This window comes from Erinaceus europaeus, chromosome 10, assembly GCF_950295315.1.
Source record: "Erinaceus europaeus chromosome 10, mEriEur2.1, whole genome shotgun sequence".
Classification (NCBI taxonomy): domain Eukaryota; kingdom Metazoa; phylum Chordata; class Mammalia; order Eulipotyphla; family Erinaceidae; genus Erinaceus; species Erinaceus europaeus.
The window spans coordinates 11709080-11729851 of record NC_080171.1 but is presented as its reverse complement, the minus strand read 5'-3'; the positions used below and the strand labels follow the sequence as shown (position 1 = coordinate 11729851).

General features: G+C 42.1%; 1 long non-coding RNA gene across 1 annotated transcript; it reads right to left on the bottom strand.

Moving 5' to 3' along the window:
• Nucleotides 1-7407: 7407 nt before the first annotated feature.
• Nucleotides 7408-18435, bottom strand: LOC132540705 (uncharacterized). The gene is made up of 4 exons (XR_009551869.1): nucleotides 18079-18435; nucleotides 15383-15469; nucleotides 13794-13862; nucleotides 7408-7824 (listed from the first exon to the last, which is right to left on the bottom strand). It is a non-coding gene; the product is annotated as an uncharacterized LOC132540705 (long non-coding RNA).
• Nucleotides 18436-20772: the final 2337 nt, after the last annotated feature.

Sequence of the window (20772 nt, the reverse complement as noted above, 5' to 3'; positions counted from 1 at the left end):
GAGGAGGAGGAGAAGAAGGAGAAGGAGGAGGAGGAGCAGGAGAAGGAGGAGGAGGAGGAGGAGCAGAAGGAGAAGGAGGAGGGGGGGAGGAGGAAGAAGAAAGAGGAAAAGGAGGAGAAGGAGGAAAAGGAGGAGAAGAAGGAGAATAAGGAGAGAAGGAGATGGTAGATGAGGAGGAAGAAGAAGGAGAAGTAGAAAAGGAGAAGGAGGAGGTGGAGGAGGAGGAGAAGGAGAAGAAGGAGAGAAGGAGAAGAAGAAAAGAAGGAGAAGGAAAAGGAGAAGGAGAAGGAAGAGGAGAAGAAGGAGAAGGAGAAGAAGGAGAAGGAGGAGAAGGAGGAGAAGGAGGAGGAGGAGAAGGAGAGGAGGCCTTCACTGCTGCAGGCTGACGCATTAAGACAGAGGCAGAGTCTACGGCCATACCACCCTGAACACACTCCATCTCATCTGATCCCGGAAGACAGAGGCAGAAAGGCAGCCAGAGCAGGGGACCACAGCACTGACGTTAGGAGGAGTGGGGGTGGGGCAGAAGCTGGGTTGCACACAGAGCAAAGCAGCACACTGTCCTATTAGTTTGTTTGTTTGTTTGCTTGAATATTTTGATTTATGAGAAAGATAGGAAGAGAGAGAGAGAGAGAAAACCAGGCATCGTTCTGGTATATGTGCTTCTGGAGATTGAACTTGGGACCTCATGCTTGAGAGTCCAAAGCTTGATCCACGGCACCACCTCCCAGACCACGTTTTTTTGTTATTGTTGTTGTTGGTCTGTTTGCTTTTGTTTTTGTTTTTTTATCACTGAATAGAGACAGAGAGAAATTGAGAGGGTAGGGGAGATAGAGAGAGAGAGAGAGAGAGAGAGGCACCTGCAGCCCTGCTTTACCACTCATGAAGCTTTCTCACTGCAGTTGGAGACCAGGGGCTTGAACCCAGGTCTTTGCACACTGTGATATAGGCACTTAACCAGGTGTGCCACCACCTGGCCCCCTCCGATCATTTTAAATTAAGGTGAACAATGCAAGGATAATGAACCTTGGGTCTAAGACCACAAATTACTGGTTCAGAAAAAGTTGTGTATTCTGTCCAGAGTAAGTGAGCTCACGGTGGGCTCTCGTCAAGTCAGAAAGAACTGTCCCACAACGAATATTATATTATCATTCAGGGCCCTCTCAGAAGTGATCAATTTGGGGCTCAAATAGCTTTCTGACTTGGGGGATATAAAACATTACTTCATTCACTCAGAAAACTGTTTGAACATAACTTACTATAATGCCCTGCACTGGGGATGTAACTGTGAACAAGATACACCAAGTGCATCCCCCACAGGTGCAATTATAGAAATCAAATTAGAATAGCCACGCAGAGTAATAATCCACGCACAGACACATTCCTTTTAGCCCAGTCACACAAGAAACAAAAAAAGGCAACTTTTAATATTGTTAATCATGAGCACTCAGATGTTGCTTGTAGTTCCCCATTTTCCAGTTCTGTGGGTGCAAAAGCTAGTGTAACAATTTGGTGTGTTAAGTGGTTAATTCCAGTTATCAAATACTTGTCACCCACCAAAATCATTTTAAGTGTTCTTTACAACCTAAAAATAACCTAGGCCACTGCCCATTTTCAGACAGGTTATTTCTTCAATTCAGAATTGAAGATACGAAATAAATGGAATGTAATAAACACTGTGACTTAAATGGCAGTCCCTGAAAAGATATGTTCACGTGACAGTGCCTAGGACGTGTGAATGCTATCTTATTTGAATAAGCAAGACCCTCTGTAGATATAATTACGTAAATCATCGTAAGCCCTAAATTCAAAGATGAGTGGAATCCTGAAGTCAGTCCATATAAGAATCAGCCTTTATAAATACTGGATGATCTCACTCATAAGGTGGAACTTAAGAAATGAGGACAGAAAGAGAAAACACAAAGTGAAACTTGGACTGGGTTTGGTGTACTGCACCAAAGTAAAGTTCTCTTAAGAAGGGGGAAAGCAGGGGGAGGGGGGCTGTGGGGTCCTGGTACATGATGGTGGAAAAGATCTAAGTTGGGGGTGAGAACAGTTTGCAAATACCTATCAGGGGGAGTTAACAGAGTGAATCCATGTGGCCATAACTGTATTGTAATCCATTAACCCTCCAATTTAAAAAAATAATAATAAATCGGAAAAAAAAACAGCCTTTATAAGAGTTCTTACAAAAGACAGAAATAGGTCTGAAACAGACAGAAGAGCAGAACACACAGGACCATGACCATGAAGACAGATAGTGGGGAGAGGCTGTTGTAAGAGATGTCAAAGGTCACCAGAATCTGAAAAAGACAAAGATTCCAAGGCCTCCAAAAAGTGAAATCCTGCAAACAGCTTGACTTTGGACTTTGCATTTCTAGGCCTTGTAGGAATGGGAAAGAATACATTTCTGTCATTTAAGGAAACTCACGTTGGGGGTAATTTGGTAACCATACAAATACGGTGAACAAAGGATTCTGGTAAACTCCTGAGTTCAAGTTCCACTCTTAACATTTAATCACTATAAGCTTTTTATTTTATTTTGTTTGTCTGTTAACTTATTTTACCAGAGCACTGCTCAGCTCTGGCTTATGGTGGTGCGGGGGATTGAACCTAAGACTTCAGAGCCTCGGGCACGAGAATCACTTCGTGTAACCATTATGCTATCTACCCCGCCCTACTATGTGCTTTTTACTAAGCCTATTTAGTAAAGTTCTCTAAGCCCCACTGCCTCATTTGTAAAAAACAGGTGAGTCTAATCTGTGCTACTGTCCTCAGAATTCTGCTAACAATCAAATCATGTTTGCAAGGCATTCAGAAGACTGGAAAACCTTAAACAAGTATGAATTATTCTTAAATGTCACCTGAAATTTCAATGAGGATGAGAGCCTAGGTTCTCAATGCAAGGCCACTCGCTGCAACCCTTCCCACAAATCAATACTTACCTAATTTTAGCAATGCCAAAATTACATCAATTCTTAATATCAAGTTTTATTTATAGAATTAAGCTATCTGAATGTGCACAGTACCTCTTCAGCACTAGGATTTAATGAAGAGGGTCTAATTACCACTAATCTTATCATCTATTTCACTTCTCTCCAGATATCTCCTACTACTGTCATACTAATTTAGTAAAGAGAACATCTAATTGGTTTATTGTCCCCACATATAATATTAACAAAGCAGTTCTAACTGATTTGCTTTCAACAATATCTGTGAACTCACTTAACATAATCATAATTCTTTCTCTTAAATGACCTTAATTATTCCACACTGAGTTTTTCTCAGCTAAGAATGAACCATTAATAACCTCTTCCTCCTATTTCTGGTTTTCCCCAATAGGTGAATCTAATCTACTGCCAGGACAAGTTCTTCTTTCCTGAAACCAAGTATATTTATGAAGTAGAACCATAAACTAAGGGCACTAGTTCCACAAATCAGGCACAAGAATAAAGTTTATAACTCTATGATGTCAGATCGGCCATGTACTGTTTATTTCTACAGAATCTTTCCATTAATTTCTATGTGACTAGAAACATCAAAGTTCAAATAACTGAGATGCTAGTTCTACTGTACGTTTCTCTCTTGAGGTCAGGAGATAGTTTGCACAGAAAAGCACCTATCTTAACAACCATGAGGGCTCAGGTGGGTACAAGCCCCAGCAACACATGGAAAGCAAATAGCACCCCAAATGGGACAGCAGTGCTGTGGTGTCTTTCACTGTGAATATATGACACAGAAGCAATGAGAGGGTCTGACTGGGAGCATTGGAATCTTTGCTGGGATCAGGAAAGAAAGGAAAAAGAAAAAAAGAAATTCAAACTTCTCTCCTTCAGGGCAAGGAAGCTTCAAGGAAATTTGATCTAGGCATTTTGATAATGTACCAGAATTCATTTCCCTGTATTTGAATGACTCTTTCCCACCCTGAATGGGATTTAGCTCTCCCTTGGATCTAACGCAATGCCGAATAACCTAACTCTCCGACACTTGGCCTCTTCAAAGATCATTATGTAAATTTAATTTTTGTCAGACAGAAACTTAAATAATAAAAACCTTAATGGAATGGAATTTTTGATGTATATAAATGTCATAAGCATTCCTTGTTATCATCATCAACAAAATACAGTCAGCAACTAAGGGCGTAGCTCAGCAGCAGAGTGCAGGACTTGTGTATGGAGCACTGGATTCAACCCACCACATATGTGCTACAATTCCACCTCTCTCTCTCTCTCTCTCTCCCCCTTCTTTCCTGCCACCTTCTCTCTTACAAAATAAATAAATATTTAAAATCAATATATATATTTTAAAAATACATCCTTAAGCATACATAGGGTCATTCAAGCAAGTCACTGAATCCTGGGTAATACGTCATCTTCGCATGTCTAGCTTCACGCACAACGCAGAGTGCAAACCACTCTAAGATCATGGCTTTAACTTCAACCACCTTTCCATAGGTAGCAACTAAGCCACTTACCACATGCAAATTGAACACCGGTTCTCAGTTGCCCATAAAGTTTCAAATCAAAAGGTCTATGTTGGAGAGTCAGTCACTGTTTTGTACAAACATAAATGAAAACTAAAGGGTGCACCTTCCATGACTTTAAGCGCAGGCATTAATCTCCTACACATGGTTTGTTTATATAGGCATCTGTCACACTATTTCTACTCAAGAAGTGATCAATAAAGACCTCCTGATTTGCATCATCTCTGCTTTGGGACCCTCAGAATTTTCCTTAAATAAATTCTCAAAACACCCTCTCTAAGTCACCCATCCCGGCTCCCCATTACCAAGTGTAGAAGCTGGCGCCTCGCCACTAGGGGGGGTATTTTTTCTACTGGCGTCTCTTCATCCTCCTTGGCTCACCAAGATCTCTGGTAGGACTAGAAATAAACCTTAGAGTTCTTATCCCAGAAAGGGATGGAAGAGAATTGTGGGGTCCTGGTGCATAATGAAACTGTACTCATGTCAACGACTGCACTGCAAAGCATTAACCCCTTCAATTAAAATAATATATATCCTAGTCTTTTTTCTTCTTCATTCTGCATGGTGCTTTCTCTTTTATTTCAAGCTGTAAGTTGCCACTATGTCGATTTCAACCCCTAATTACTTAGACTGTCATGCAACACAGGAAACTCCGTTGCCTTCTGCAGACAGAAATCATTCTAAAACTGACTTTAATTCACTGGAAGGTATCAGAAATCCAACCAAGCTTGAGTATTTGCTGCTTTTTTTCTTAGGTTTCTTTTCATTTTTCCTATTCACATTATCTCATTTTGATCACAGTAATATTTTGAAAAAAGTGAACAAAAATTAGTAACAAATTGTCATGAATAAAAGGTACTAGATAGGAAATGGAGCTGGTTGCAATGCAAACATACATGGGGGGGGAAATGGTTTACTGTATAATCTTTAACACATAGGCATAACCTCTCATCTCCCTTTGATTGGTGTCTAAAAGACACACCAGGATCACAATGCCTCTTCTTCCTGTTCCTTCCCTCCTTCCTCAGAGTCCTTTGCTTTTTGGATATACAAATCTCAAACATAGCTGTATGACTTAACTCACCAGTATTCCTGGTGAAAAGTATATATATATATATATATACATTTACTTAGAATAATTCACTTAAAAGGACCTCAAAGTAAAGTCACAAATTGAAGAAGAAGGTGAACAAGAAAGATTAGGGGAAAGAAAGGCAGGGGGGAAGGAAGTCAGGAAAATGAATCTATTAAACAATCTTGAGGTTGGGAATAAGATACAACATATGCAAGAGCAGGGACCAAGATGAAAGCAAGAAATCAGAATCAAGATCAGGAAAAGCAGGAATGAATAACAAACAGAAGCAAATATTCACCACCAGATAGTCAGATAATTCAAACACTCCAGAAGAGGTGCTGGCTGGTTCCTTGGAACTTTATGTGAAGAAACCTGGTCTGAGAAAAAAGCTCCCTAGAGAAAACTGACACGAGAATTAGCCAGCTGGGAGTCTGCACCCACTTTACAAAGAGAGAAGCTGTGGAGTGGGAGCGCCTACTGGAGTCAAATCTGTCGCGACAAAATCAAATCCACCTGAGGTCGATCTGTAGGAGACAAAGTGGGTAATAGCACTGAGAGTGATGTTGGCTGCCAGATCAGGTTGGCTTGCACAATAAGGAACTGTATTATCACAGAACTAGAAGTTCAGAGGACAACAGACCAAGTACAGTATAATCAGCAGTTCAGTAAGGCATGAAGGGTTCAAGTTCCTCCTTCTCTCTCTCTTTCTCCCCCCCTTCTCTTATTCATCTTCTAGAGTAGCTTTACCCAAAGCTAGATCTTCTAACTATTCTAGGAAAGCCTGCTAAGTTCTATTTGTCATATTCAAGTGTAACATAATCTCTTTTTGTCTCTTCTTAGGAACAAGGATCTCTTCCCAGAGACTCTCTAGCCCTCTGACAGACTTCCTTTCACATCTTATTGACCAGAATAGGTTACAGGCCATTTCTAATCTTTCACTGGCAAAAGAAATGGGATTAGCCATGATTGTTTAGACTAATCACATGGGGTTGAATGAATGCTGGGGAGTCTATCAGAATGACTATACCAATTTATAATGTGTATTATTGTGACATCACTTTCACTCCATAACAAACATGATTCAATTATGCTGCTAGCATGATCCTAACAATGAGGCATGAGCTTTGGCCTGAAAGTAAAATAGGAACTCTAGCCTTATAGCCCATATTTGTCATCATAACCATATTTATCAGATAGAATACTTTTTTTTAATTTTTTATTTATGAAAAGGAAACATTGACAACACTGACAGTCATGGCTCTCACTCTCATTGTACCCAAACTTAGCTTTGCCTCTTTTTCAAGACATGGTTCTAGACTGTTGGCATGGGGGAAAAAAAAACTGAAACCATTCTTGTTTTAAAATAGTCCATTGGAGTTATTATTATTTTTTAATATTTATTTATTTATTTATTGTGAAAATTATGTGGAATTGTGAGAAACTATACGTACCCCTTTTATCCTATGGTTTTGTCAATGTTTCCTTTTTACAGATAGAAGACTTTTTATTACTTCTTGGTCAAGTCACCATTTAAAAATAACTCCAGGGTGTCAGGCGGTAGCACAGCGGGTTAAACGCAGGTGGCGCAAAACACAAGGACCTGTGTAAGGATCCCAGTTTGAGCCCCCAGCTCCCCACCTGCAGGGGGGTGTTGCTTCACAGGTAGTGAAGCAGGTCTGCAGGTGTCTGTCTTTCTCTCCCCTTCCCTGTCTTCCCCTCCTCTCTCCATTTCTCTCTGTCCAGTCACAACAACGGTAATAACTACAACAATAAAGCAACAAAAATAAATAAATATTTTTAAAATAACTCCAATGGACTATTTTAAAGCAAGAATAGTATCAGTTTTTTTTTCCCCATGCCAACCATCTAGAACCCTGTCTTGAAAAAGAGAACAAACTAAGTTTGGGTACAACGCGAGTGACAGCCACAACTAGTCGGTGTGGCCTAGCCACGGACTTGGGGTCCGAAATACACTTGCCAATCTTGATAGGGAGAAAAAGTCTTTCAAGTAATTTCCACTCCGGTGACACTGCAGTTGTCTCATTTTTCTAGTGGTGACCCCATCGAATCCCTCCTCTCCCATCACTCACCAAGTATGATACATAGTTATGAACTCCAGAAGTTGTTTTCTATGTAATTAGGGAGAGCCACACTTGATGCAAGGCCTTTCAGTAAGTTCACAGAGAGGTGGAATGGCTTCATTAGAAACTTTCACTCGAACGGGAGAGGGACAGGAATGTCTCTTGGTGCCTAAGCTGAGTGTGGCCTCAGGAGAGTAGAGAGACAAAAGGAAATAGAGAATAAAAGTCTCTTCCCATTAAAGTAAACTGGTCCAACACTATAAGATAAAAGGCAGAAGCTTAAATAATGTCAGACTTCGAGTAGTTTACAGAGTTCATATGAAGAAAATGCATTTGAAAAGATAAAAAGCACAACCATGCGGGGGTTTTCTGGGTGGATTAATTTTTGTTCTTTTGTCCTTCTATCCCTTATCTACAGTTTTCGGAGTGTCCTGTACAGCACATGCACTTACTGAGTTTTGAAGGGGGTGGAGGAACAATAAAGGAGGCATGTTTTATCTTATCACATAATGGTTTGCTTGTTCCAGTTAACCTCTTCCCATGTAGTCAAGATCAAGCTCGCCCAACTACAAGCTGATAGGTTGCTTTAACTTTTCGTATCAAGAGCAAAGCATTTTATTTATTCATTGATGTATTTTGCCACCAGGCCTATGGAGCTCAATGCCTACACCAAGAATCCGCCACTCCCAGTGGCCATTTTCTTCCTTTTTTTTTTCTTTTTTCTCTTTTTCTTCTTTTTTGGATAAAGACAGCGAAATTGTGAGGGAAGGGTGAGAAAGAGAGACACCTACAACACTGCTTTACGACTTGTGAAGTTTTCTCCTCTGCAGGTGGGGAGCAGGGGCTTTTACTTAGGTCCTTGAACATGTGCACTCTACTGAGTGTGTCACTGCCCAGCCCCTAAAACACTCTAAGCAGCTGAAAATTAATTTTAAACATAAAAAGAAAATTGGGGGAGTCAGGCGGTAGCTCAGTGGGTTAAGCACAGGTGGCGCAAAGCGCAAGGACCGGTTTAAGAATCCCGGTTCGAGCCCCCGGCTCCCCACCTGCAGGGAAGTCATTTCACAGGTGGTGAAGCAGGTCTGCAGGTGTCTCTCTTTCTCTCCCCCTCTCTGTCTTTCCCTCCTCTCTCCATTTCTCTCTGTCCTGCCAACAATAATAACTACAACAATAAAACAACAAGGACAACAAAAGGGAACAAATAAATATTTTTTTAAAAAGATAATTGGAAAAATCCTATAAAATGGATCAAACGTATTTAATCTCCCCCACAGTATGCTAAAATCACCACTGCTCAGAAACTAACAACTTGGTATGTTCACTTGTTTACCAAGTCATTTGTTGTAGTCAGATTGTTCAATTGACCATTTTGCTTTTCAGTAAACTTGTAGATTTGGCTTTGGTCAAAATTAATCTAAGTCAAACTGGTGATGGACAAAAGGTATACAGGGGAAGTTCAAGGCAAGATATATATAAAAATGTGATTCAAAAAAAACAGTTCAATAAGAAAGAATAAGGGGGATGGTCTGGACAAGTATAAAACAGAAAGATTACCTGGGGCAATGGTTCAAAGTAGAAGGAAGTCTTTTATCAAGGAACTGTAAAAGCTACCCCAAGTAGCTTAGAGAATGCTAGCAGGAATGGAGCGAGGTTTCAGCTTCATTGGCCTGCCTGAATATTCTCCCCTTAATCAAACACTGTTGGGGTTTCCCTAGGTTCCCTGTATTTAAAAAAAAAAAAAAAAAAAACTCTACGTGGGACTTAAATTGAAGACACATGTTCATGTTCCACACAATCCTTCATCCACAATTACTTTCGCAGTAAATGAGACTCAGGGTTGGAAATCCAAATCACTTTTGGAGCCTATTAGGCTCACGTTCCAAATCACAGGAAGCAATCCATACGATTTCACTGAGCAGAAGCGACAGATGAGATGACCTTGCAGAAAGAGAAGAAATCCAAACTGGATACCTCCAGGGCTCAAGGGGACAGATACCTCAATCAGATGCTTGTGGAATAGCTAGGTGACATAGCCAGAGAGAGCGAGAAGCCATCTCTGGAGGGAACAGATTTCTAAAGCATCTGATTGCAGACAGGATTTCTTATTATCTAGTTACTGCTCAATGGAAAATCCTGGAGAGCTTTCTGAACAGCCTGCAGCCTGTATTTATTCAAAGATTAGCTGGCTGTCAGGCTGTTGGTAGTGCTGAGAAAAGCAGGGAGGGGACAGGGTAAAAGACATTTTCACCATTAAAGGAAGGAAAGAAAACAGAAATATACATATATATATATATATATTCATATTGTGACCGCAAAGTAAATGTGGAAAAAAGGTAGATACATCAGTCTTCTTTTTTTATTATAAAACAAAACAATGTAAAAATAAACTATTCACAAATCATTGGGGGGGGGGGAGCTGAGTATTCATTTGAGAAAAAAAAATGAAGATGGACCTATATTTCATATGAAGAGAAATAGGCCAAAACTATAAGTGTGAAATATAAACCATAAAAAGCACTTGGTGACCAAGTAGTAGGACTGACTTTTCTTACTATAATACAAAATCCCTAAGTTACAGAAGAAAACAGATATATTCAACAAATGTATTTTTAAAACTATATAGCAAAAAAAAAAAAAAAAAAACACTGTAAGCAAAGTTGAAAGAAAAAAAAAAAAAAAGACAGTCTAGGGAATCTGGGGGAGGAGAGGTGGGGAGGCGGATTGCAAGTGATGTTACAAGTAACAAATCTCGAGCCAGGCAGTGCTGCACCTGCTGAAGTGCACACAGGACAGTGCACAAGGACCAGCGTTCAAGCACCAGCTCCCCACCTGCAGAGGGAAACTGTCCCTGAGTGATGAAGCAGGGCGGGAGACGTCTCTCTGTCTCTTTCCTCTCCCCCCAACCCCCGGCCCCTCTCAATTTCTCTCTGCCTCTGTCCAGTGATAAATACATAAAAATGTTTTTAGAAATCTCCATAACATAAGCACCAGCTACAAGGAGAATTTTTAAATACGCCCTTTCCCAAATTGAGACACTTCACAATAAAACAAACCACAAATTTAAGTGGCACTTAAATACATGAAATCATATTTATAAGGAAAGCAGAAATTGTGCTAAATTAACATGTTCACTAATCTGATTGAGGGGGGAAAAAAATCAGTAACACATTGGCGGGGGATGGGGGGGATGACCTAGGTAACCAAGTGCTCTCCTGCATTTCTGGTGGAGATTTAAGTGGGATAGCCCACTTAAGTGGAAGGCTTTTTGGTCATACTTCTAAAACTGCTATGAGATAGACTCGTTGGTCAGAAACTTGCCCTACAAATAATTTGCACAAGAGGGAAAGAATCTGTGTAACAAAAGTATTTACTGCAGCAATTTCCGTAGTAGCAAAAGTCTACAAACTCCGGAATGTTCCTCAACATGGGACTGGGAAATTTTCCCACAGCAATATTTTGTCAAGTGAAAAAGAATAATATGTTTAAGCTTACATTTGTATGAAAGGAGAAGGAAGCAGACTTTATAGATATACTGGCTTGGATATATACTTTAAAACCCTAGAGGGATGGGAATCGAACAGATGGGGGACAGAGGTGAAAGAGGGGTACGTCTCATATCTGAGCAGTTGTTTGCTTGTTTTTGTTTTTGTTTTTGTTTTATCTAAATCATATGTCTGCATTACCATTGCAAAAATAAAATCTTAAAGTTGTTAAATATCTTAAGTAGACACCAGGGAGGTGGTTTCAGCCTGGCAGAACAATTAGAACAAATGCCTTGTGTGAGTAAGGCCCTGGGCTTGATCTCCAACGCAGCATAACAAGAAAAACAAAAAACAAATACAATATCATGAACTGTGGGGCAGTGCTGTAGTGCCTCTCATAATAATGGATGTGAGAAGACACGCGTCAAGTTCCTGGTTCATATTCTGCAATTGGACTTTTCAGTCTGAGTAATGGATGGGAGACAAGTGCCCGGGGAACTTGGGCTCAAACAGTAGTATCCAAAACTGAAAGCAAAGTAAGGGTTACAGTGGGAAATCTGATGACTTGAAGTGAAAAACTCACTGATGGACAGTGTGGTCAGGACAAAGACAGTGAAGGAAAGAGGGAAAAACCCACCAGTGTAGCACAAGGGACCCCCCCAAATAAAGCGATATGCCAGGGATTCATTTGGGGTGTTGTTGGCTCAAAAGGTGATGTAATTCAGAACTTGAGTTGGTTCTTAGTTCAAGCACAGATAATGCATGAAGTGTTGTAATCTAAGGGTACTGTCCTCAGTATGGGAAGTTAGAAGATTCTGGACTAGTTGCAGTGGTGGAAAAGGGTAGTAATAGTAAGAGGATACCATGAGACAGCTGGTCTTTTATATATATATTATTTTAATGAGAGAGAAAGATAGACACCAGAGCACTGCTCAGCTCTGGTTTATGATGGTGCTGGGATTGAACCTGGGACTTTGTTGCCTCAGGTACAGATGTCTTTTTGCATAACCATTATGCTGTCTCCCCAGCAATAAAGTTAATCAGGCCATGGAGCTAGTTAAGATATGTAAAGTGAAATGTTCTGAATAAGGCTTTATGAAAACCGCCTTCCTTTATCAAATGTTTATGAAGTATCTATCCTGTGCCAGAACTATGCTAAACGCAAAAAAAAATAAAAATAGAGAATTGATTCCCCAAAATAAATATGTTCAAGGTAATCTGACCAGCAGGAAAGCAGAGGAGAGCCAGCACTTGCTAGTTAGTATGAAGCACTGGGTTTACCACACGTGCTGGGGCAGGACTCTAATCTCCCTTGTCATTCATTCATGAAAGTGATCGTCTTTAAGGTACGTCTTTGAGGTAAGCAAATTTCTCAAGTTTTTTGAAATATAAAAAGGTTCCTGACGAGTCATTTGGCAAGTATAAAGTGCTACAAATACTCTGCTATTGTTTAAAAGGAATGAAAATAGTGATCTCACATGAACTTAAAATGAGAAAATCATTTTCAGAAATTAGAAATAAGGAGAGAGTTCATTTCAATTTTAACTAAACAGAAATAGTCTAAGTCTTTATAATATGGTCTTCTAGTCTCATCAGTACAATTGATAAAAAAGGAAACTGTAACTGGGAAAGGGGAACTAATTCAGAACAGATGTTGGTGGAATTTTTCCAGTAGTGAACTGTAAACATACAGAATAAATACTGGAAAATGTATTACGATGAAAAATCAGAATCAGTTACTAATTACATGAAACCAGATACCTAAATATGAAGAACAGGCATTTAAAAAAATAACCCTCACTGAGGGGACAAACTATATGTTTTTACTATCCAAATCTAATTTAGGAACTGCATTAGCCTGCAGTGTGTTAAAATTCAAGTACTTCCGGATGACTACAAATTCAGGTCTTATCCAGAGAGCAAATCTGACAAGTTCACAGAAAGAGTTTATTGTATTTTTCTTGCCTTGTTTTGCTATCACTTGTTCAAACTCAGAGACTGGTTAGTACTTTCCTTTTGACCTGCCTTCTTAATATGTCACTTACTCTACCTCTCACACTCATGAGACATGAAAAGGCCTGCCATCTTACCACTGCCAGTCCTTCTGTAGGGAAAAGCAGAATGAGCAGTTCTGCCTCAGTTGCTACACTTAATAAACGGCTTGTTCCCAGCAGCGGTGAGAATTAGAAAGAAACTACAGAGGAGCAAACAACAGAATCGATTCCAATGGGAGTGTATTTATTTGTATGAAGCCAATTTGTGACTCACTCATATTCAAATTTAAGTGCAGAAACAAATTCCTAAGCTAAATCTAAAATCACTTTTGGACTGCCTACATCCTGGGACAGGACAAGGCTGTGATGTTCACTGTATGCTGATTTTGTCAGGTCACCAAGATCCTGTTCAGTGGCTACAGTTCATTATGCACGTCAGAACGGTTTAACATGATCTGACTACTGACATTCTATCGCCAATGAAAGCATGTATGCTCTTAACATACAGAAGTTAAGGAGTTTCCTGACTACTGCAGTCAGAGAATGACAGGAGGCCAGACCAAAGCTGACTCATTTTAGCTTTCTTTAGAACTTGAATGATCTTTAAAAATCATATAGTAAATCCAACACCATCATTTTAGGGACGATGAGATTTCGGACACCACAGAGATGAATTACCTTATTCGATGTTGGGTAGCTTCACAGCAGCCTCCGAGATAAGTAGTAGTGACCGATCAGTAGTATTCCCTGCAATACAACATCACACTCCTAGAGAAGATGCCAAAGGAATTGAACTGGTGCATGTGAGGCGAATTTTTTCAGCGTTGGATGACAGAAAAAGGTTATGCAGTTATATGTAGAAAGAGGTATTCATTTCACCCACTTACTAGATAAACGCCAGTCCTAATCCACAGGTGTAAATCATATTCTAAGCTGATTTATCACGCAGGAGTGATTTTCTTCCCCAAGTCCTTCTGGCCTTCCAGAGTTTACCAGTGACTAAGCGAAACATGACTTGAAAACTTAAACTTTTTAACCAGACTGCAAGTCTGTCTAGTTATCTGTTAGTGGACGTAGATATATTACTTAATGATATTTTTAAATATTAGCACTTACACTAAGAAGTAATTTTTTCACTTCAGGATTTTATTCTTGGCTAAAATGTTCTACAGCTCAGCCAGTCTTGCCTGGTAGGTTACTTTTTCTTTGTTAGAGTAAGCTTTAATATTCTAAATCAGATGGGCCTCTGTCGCTTCTGATAAAGTATTATTTATTATTTATTTACTTTTATCTTCTTATTATTTTGTATATTTATTCTGATAATAAACCTTTGTTTGTTTGTTTGTTTGTTTTTTACCAGAGCACATAGTCTGGTTTATGGTGGTGCCGGGGATTGAACCTGGGGCTTTGGAGCCTCAGGCATGAGTCTCTTGGCATAACCATTTGCTCTCTACCCTCTGCTCCAGAAAATAAACCTCTTTGCCTGGTTTAAATACAATGTAATACAGCGTTGTTCAAATGTACTTTGAAGAAGGCAAGAGATTCAAGGATTTCTATATTTATATGGCAATGCACAGATGTCATGGTCCTCAATTTTCTAAACATAAATAAAAATTTCCAGAAATAGATACTAACATTTCCCAATTTATAGCATCTAGTTTTCTCATCCAGAGGAAGCAACACAAGAGAAAGCACAAATAAAAAGGGAGAGAGGGTAGAGTAAGAGTCAAACCAAAAGTCTATCAGGAAAAAAAACATGGATCCCAGTCACTTTCAAAGCCAGCAACAAGCAGCTCCTGACACCTTTCAATCTGACGCTGTTGACTGGCTACGGAAGAAGGGCAAACGGAAGAAGAGGAAGAAGAGGAAGAAGAGGAAGAAGAGGAAGAAGAGGAAGAGGAAGAGGAAGAGGAAGAGGAAGAAGAAGAAGAAGAAGAAGAAGAAGAAGAAGAAGAAGAAGAAGAAGAAGAAGGAAAAAAAAAAATCATAGCAAATCTTCCCACACAGACATGACAGGTACAGCCAAGCTGTAATTCCCTCCTCTCACCGCTGGCTCTCTGGGCTTGAGCAAGCACCTTGACAAAGGTGCTCGTGTTCTATCAGGTCAAGGTCAAGTTAAGGTAAAGACAATAACTGACACCTGATCTCGATCTCGTATATGTGCAGTGGTGCCAAGAAAACCCCACTTCATGTAATTTATTACCCATCTTATGGGTGTCCTCTGTTCATATTTAAATTTAGGTTGGGAGTATTTTATGCATACTTACTGTTTGTGTTGAACATTAGATGTCACAGAAATTTCAAAGGGGTGAGGGGGCTTGCTTCTGAAGTTTGCAGTTTGTCAGGCGAATAAACTATGAACAGAACACAAAAAGAAGGCACTAGAGTCAGGATGAAATGTAATTGGTTGCAAGATTGAAATATAGTTGGCCTTCATGTCTAGAGCTGACTTTATGGAAGCATAAGCTTTTGATAATCCGAAAAGGAAAAGGCAATACCACACAAAGGAGAACTATGACGAAATGTGGAAGGATGACTGGGAAACAGTGAAGATGCCAGTTTGACTAGAACCGGGAAAGTCTGCAGAAACAGAGAAGCCAAGAGATAGAGGCTTTGGGGTTGTATTTTGAAGATAATATCCAGGTGCTATAGATTTTTGAGGCCTACAGTCATATAATGAAAGCTTTATTTTAGGAAAATTTACTTGGCAGTGAGAGAATCGACAAGTCTAATGTTCAGGTAATGCAGGTAGAACCAACTAATAGTACTACATTCATACTCATCTCTTAAATATAGTATAAAACTTGTACACTAATTCTAGACAAACTTGGACTTGCATCTCCTTTACTTTTCCTGACTACACTGTAGGTAACAACTTTAGGTTTGAAAGTTTAAAGGTAAAGTATTTTACCTTTCTTCATCTAATCTTTGCAAAATCCGCAATATGTCATTGCTTAGTCAGAACTTTAAATACAATTTTTAAATCCCATTCTGCTAATTGATTTATATCACAATACAAAATAAAGTTCTCCCCACATTTCATATTTTGTTTTGTTTTTGAAAAGCACTTTCTCTTGCCTGCAGACTATGCCTCCTAAGAAATCAAAGATAATTATCTAGTGCATTTGTCATTTGTTACTTTACAGGAAGACGTCTTAACAGATTGACAGTCAAGGAGACATAAAAGCAGACACTGCTTTCTTTTGCTTTATGTGTGTGTCAGCTAGGCCCCATATGCATGTCCCTTCCAAACAAACTTGCTAAGATTTCAACATTTTATAGATTGTGGTCATCTTATTTACTTAATTTTAAAAGATTTCACTGTTCAGCGGAGAAGCAATTACAGAAGCCAGACCTTCCACCTTCTGCACCCCATAATGATTCCAGGTCCATACTCCCAGAGGGGTAAAGAATAGGAAAGCTATCAGAGGAGGGGAGGGGATATGGAGTTCTGGTGGTGGGAACAGTGTGGAGTTGTACCACTCTTATCCTATGGTCTTGTCAATATTTCCATTTTACAAATAAAAAATATAAAAATTTTTAAAATATTTCACTGTAAATTAAGTTTAATTAAAAAAAAAAGTCAGGAAAGGGAGTTGGGCAGTAGCGCAGCCCCGTTAAGCACACCTGGCGCAAAGGGCAAGGACCGGTGTAAGGATCCCGGTTTGAGCCCCCGGCTCCCCACCTGCAGGGGAGCAAGCAGTGAAGCAGGTCTGCAGGTGTCTGTCTTTCTCTCCCCCGCTCTGTCTTCCCCTCCTCTCTCCATTTCTCTCTGTCCTATCCAACAACATCAATAACAACAATAATAACTACAACAATAAAACAACAACGGCAACAAAAGGGAATAAATATAAAAAAAATTTAATTAAAAAAAGTCAGGAAAATGGTCATTCAGATTACTGAAACAGTCTTACTTCATATGCCTTACAAATAGTATGATTGGATCAGACTTCTGAAAAGATATAGCAGGAAAGATACTCATTTAGAAAAAAGAGAGAGAGGATTCATTTCCTTTGAGGTCACCTAAAAACAAACAAACAAAAATAAGTTTAGGAATGCAAAATGAGGCAGAGGAAGGTGTCCTCGTTTGTAAGAAAACTTTGCCTCTGCTTCCATGGCTTTCCATTTGAGGAGGAAAAAAATTAAATTAAATTTAAAAAAATTTAAAAACTACAGCAGGTCGCTCCGTCTCAGTGAGAACTGGAGGAGCTTGCAGGAGCCGGGCCAGCTTCCCAGCCGCGGCGGCAATCAGACAACAGCTCAGCCCAGCAGCAGCGAAGGAACAAAGATCGGTGACCTGATACTCAGGAAGGAAAGGATGTGAGGGAGGCAGCGGGGTGAGAGGGCTGGCGGGGGAGAAAGCCCAGAAAGGACCAGCAGAGCCCTCCAGACACACCCACTCAGAGACAGCAGTGTTCTACCTGGACAGAGTCAGGGATCTTTCTTTTCTTTCTTTCTTTCTTTCTTTCTTTCTTTCTTTCTTTCTTTCTTTCTATCTTTCTTTCTTATTTCAGTTAAACCTTGACAAGGGTTGGAAACAGTCGCTGAGTAAGCCCAGTTCACCTGCACAAACGTGGCTAGTCATTTTCTAACGATCTCCATCGGGCAATGAGGGTCTTGGTACATAATTCACTTTTTATTTATTTCGGAGACTGTGCTTTTATTTCGTAAAGTCATTGCAAGCCGTCTTGTTTCCTAAAAAATAAATAAATAAATAACTTCATTTTAGGACTTCTTGCTTTAACAGTGATTTATCCAGCTCTGTAAGAAATTGCAAAGTGTGAAGGTGGAATGAATGGGGTAGGGTGCAGAGTTGATGAAAAAAAAAAAGTTTGTGTTTTTTTTTTTTTACAGCATGGAAATAAAAGTATTTTTAAACCTTCTGAAGGCTGGGAGGGGTAAAGAGTTAGGCAAGAAGTAATAACGTGGAAACTGTCGAGTGCTTCTCTGCACAGCCACCCACCCAGCCGCCGGCCCGGGTGTGCGGAGGGGAGGGGGGTCTCCCTCTTCTTGCCTGACAGCTTCACTTTCTTTGAGGTCTGGGAGCTGGTGATCACACTGGCCCGTCATGGTATTTTCAGTGAACAAAGCAGTTACTCAACAGGGGAAAAAAGCCACAAAGAAGCAGAGCAGCTGCTGCTGCACCCGTGATGCAAGTGCAGGATGAGCCCCGGGGCCGCCACCGCCGCCTCGGCTCCTCCGTGACGTCCGGGAGGGGTATCCCCGGCTCGCAGGAAGTGGTGGCCGCGGGCAGCTCCGCCCCCACGTGGCGCGGGCTCCGGGCCGGGCCTGGCTGCCTGGCGCGCGACGGGGATCGCTCTCCGGCTCCCCCCGCCCCCACCCCAGCCCGCGTGCGCGTGCGCGTGCGCGTGCACTGCCTCGCGCTGCCCTCGCGCACGCGCAGGCCGCTATGGTCGCGCAGTCCCGGCACTTCCTCCGCTCTCCCCAAGGCCCCCACCCACTCACCCCGACCTCCCTCCCCGCCCCCCAGACGCCGAGCCCGGCCTCGCGTCGTCGGTCCACAACCCGAAGGGGTTCAAGTCAAGTCCAAGATGGCGCGCGCACACACAAACACACACACACACACACCCGGCGGGGGTCAGGGCGCCCCCTCGCGCGGCGCGCTCGCGCCCGAGACCCCGCTAAAAATAGCCAGGTCCCGACTATATTTGGTTCGGCCGGATCCCGGCGCGGCCGCGCGCGCCCCGCCCCGCCCCGTCTCGCCCCGCCCCGTCTCGCCCCGCCCCGCGCCGCGTGAATGGGGAAGGGGGCGGGGCGGGCAGGGGAACCTACTCCGCTCTCTGCCGCGCGCGCGCGCGCCGCCGCCGGGACCCGGCCAAGCGCCCGATTTAGTAACTTCGCCTGCGTCAATCACGCGCCTCGCGTGCGTCAGCGCCCAGCGGCTCCAGGTCCTGCTCCCCCCCACACCCCAGCCTCTGAATGCATGCAAGGGCAGCAGCGCCCTCCTTCCTCCCCACGCTGGGTGGGAACCCGCAGCCATGCAAAAATAAAATGATGAAATAAAATAAAATTAAATTAAAATAAAATAAAATAAAATAACTCGGTGGCTTTCGTCTGGGTCTGCTTTTGAGAGCACCCTCCCACGGTCTTCTCCGCATCACCTGATCTGAAGTGGAAATGAAAGCAAAGCAATATGCCCATGAGTATATTGTGTACATATATATATATATATATATATATATTACACACATATATATAATACATATAGATAGGATTTTTTTTCCCAAAAAAAAATGTTCCTATTTCGAATGGTGCTATCTCGAACCTTCTTCGGTTCTGAAACGTCAGACTGTTGACTTGGGATCGTCTTCCCCCACTCGGTTCCTTGCACACATCTAAAGACTGTGTGTGACAGGTCAAAGAACTAAAATGTCACATGTGATTCAGGAGGACCATATGGGAAACCTGTCTGTCTGTATTGCTGCCTTCGAATACCATCTCCGGGAACATTCGCTTCCCAAACAGCTTACTCTTCACTCTAGCTGCCACTTTTTGGAGGCTCGAACTTTGAGGGTGATTGTGTGTGTGTGTGTGTGTGTGTGTGTGTGTGTGTGTGTTTTCAGCAAGAAATCCACACTGAAAAATTGTTTCCAGGAAGAAGTCGCTGTCCCTTCGTGCAGTTTTGCCCAGTCTTTCCTCCCTCTGCTTCATAACGTGTGTCCCAGGAAGCCAAAGCAAATTCCCTGACGAGGGACTGACTAATAAGTCCAGTGGATTAATTTCGAAATGGTAGATTTGGGGAGATAGAAAGGGACACCTGTCTACATGCAATCATCAAAAAAGTAAAAGTGCGAGCTGAGAGTCCCCTGGGGGTGGGGAGGGGGTGGGGGGATGACTTGCAGCAGTCAGACCCGCTCAGCTGTTCGCCACGTGTGTTTGTTTTACACATACTCAGTTTCTCTTGCAGAGCGCAATGAATGAGAGGTGTGCACAACTTAGCTGGGTTATGCCTGTCCAGTTTGTGAACTCATATCTTTAGTCTTAAGAGAGAAAGCCCTTTTTTCTTTTTTTCTTCCCCCCCCCCCAGAACTCCCTTTATTCCTGGACGAAAACAACGACCCTGCAAAAATGATGGATGGGGGAGAGAGAGAAAAAAGAAGAAGAAGAAGAAGAAGAAGAAGAAGAAGAAGAAGAAGAAGAAGAAGAAGAAGAAGAAGAAGAAGAAGAAGAAGAAGAAGAAGAAGAAGAAGAAGAAGGATGGAAAATTAGCTCGGGTTCGGAAGGAAAGAGAAAGAGAGAGAGAGATGTAAACAGCTATAGAAGTCTCGCATGAGGAGCGCGCGCAGCTGCACCTCTGGGAGTCTTCGGGCTGGCGCCTGACTCCTCCTGCACCAGCTGCCAGGTCACTCGGCGAGGCTGGCTGGCAGAGCCCTCCCTTTCGGAAGAGCTGTCCTCTCCCTTACCCCCTCGCCCTGGCTCCCTGCCTCGGGGCAGCCTCGGAGACGCGCCAGCAGCACTCCTCCAACTGCACTCCACCCCAGCCTGACAGCTGGGCGGTTCCGCCTTCCTGCCCCGCGGGCGGGCGGGCAGCTGCGGCCTCTCTCCGACTCTGCGCCCTCCCGCCCCGGCGAGCCCGGGAACCAGCGAGCGAGCGAGCGGCGCCGCAGCTCCAACAGGCCCCGGGGGCGGGGGCTGG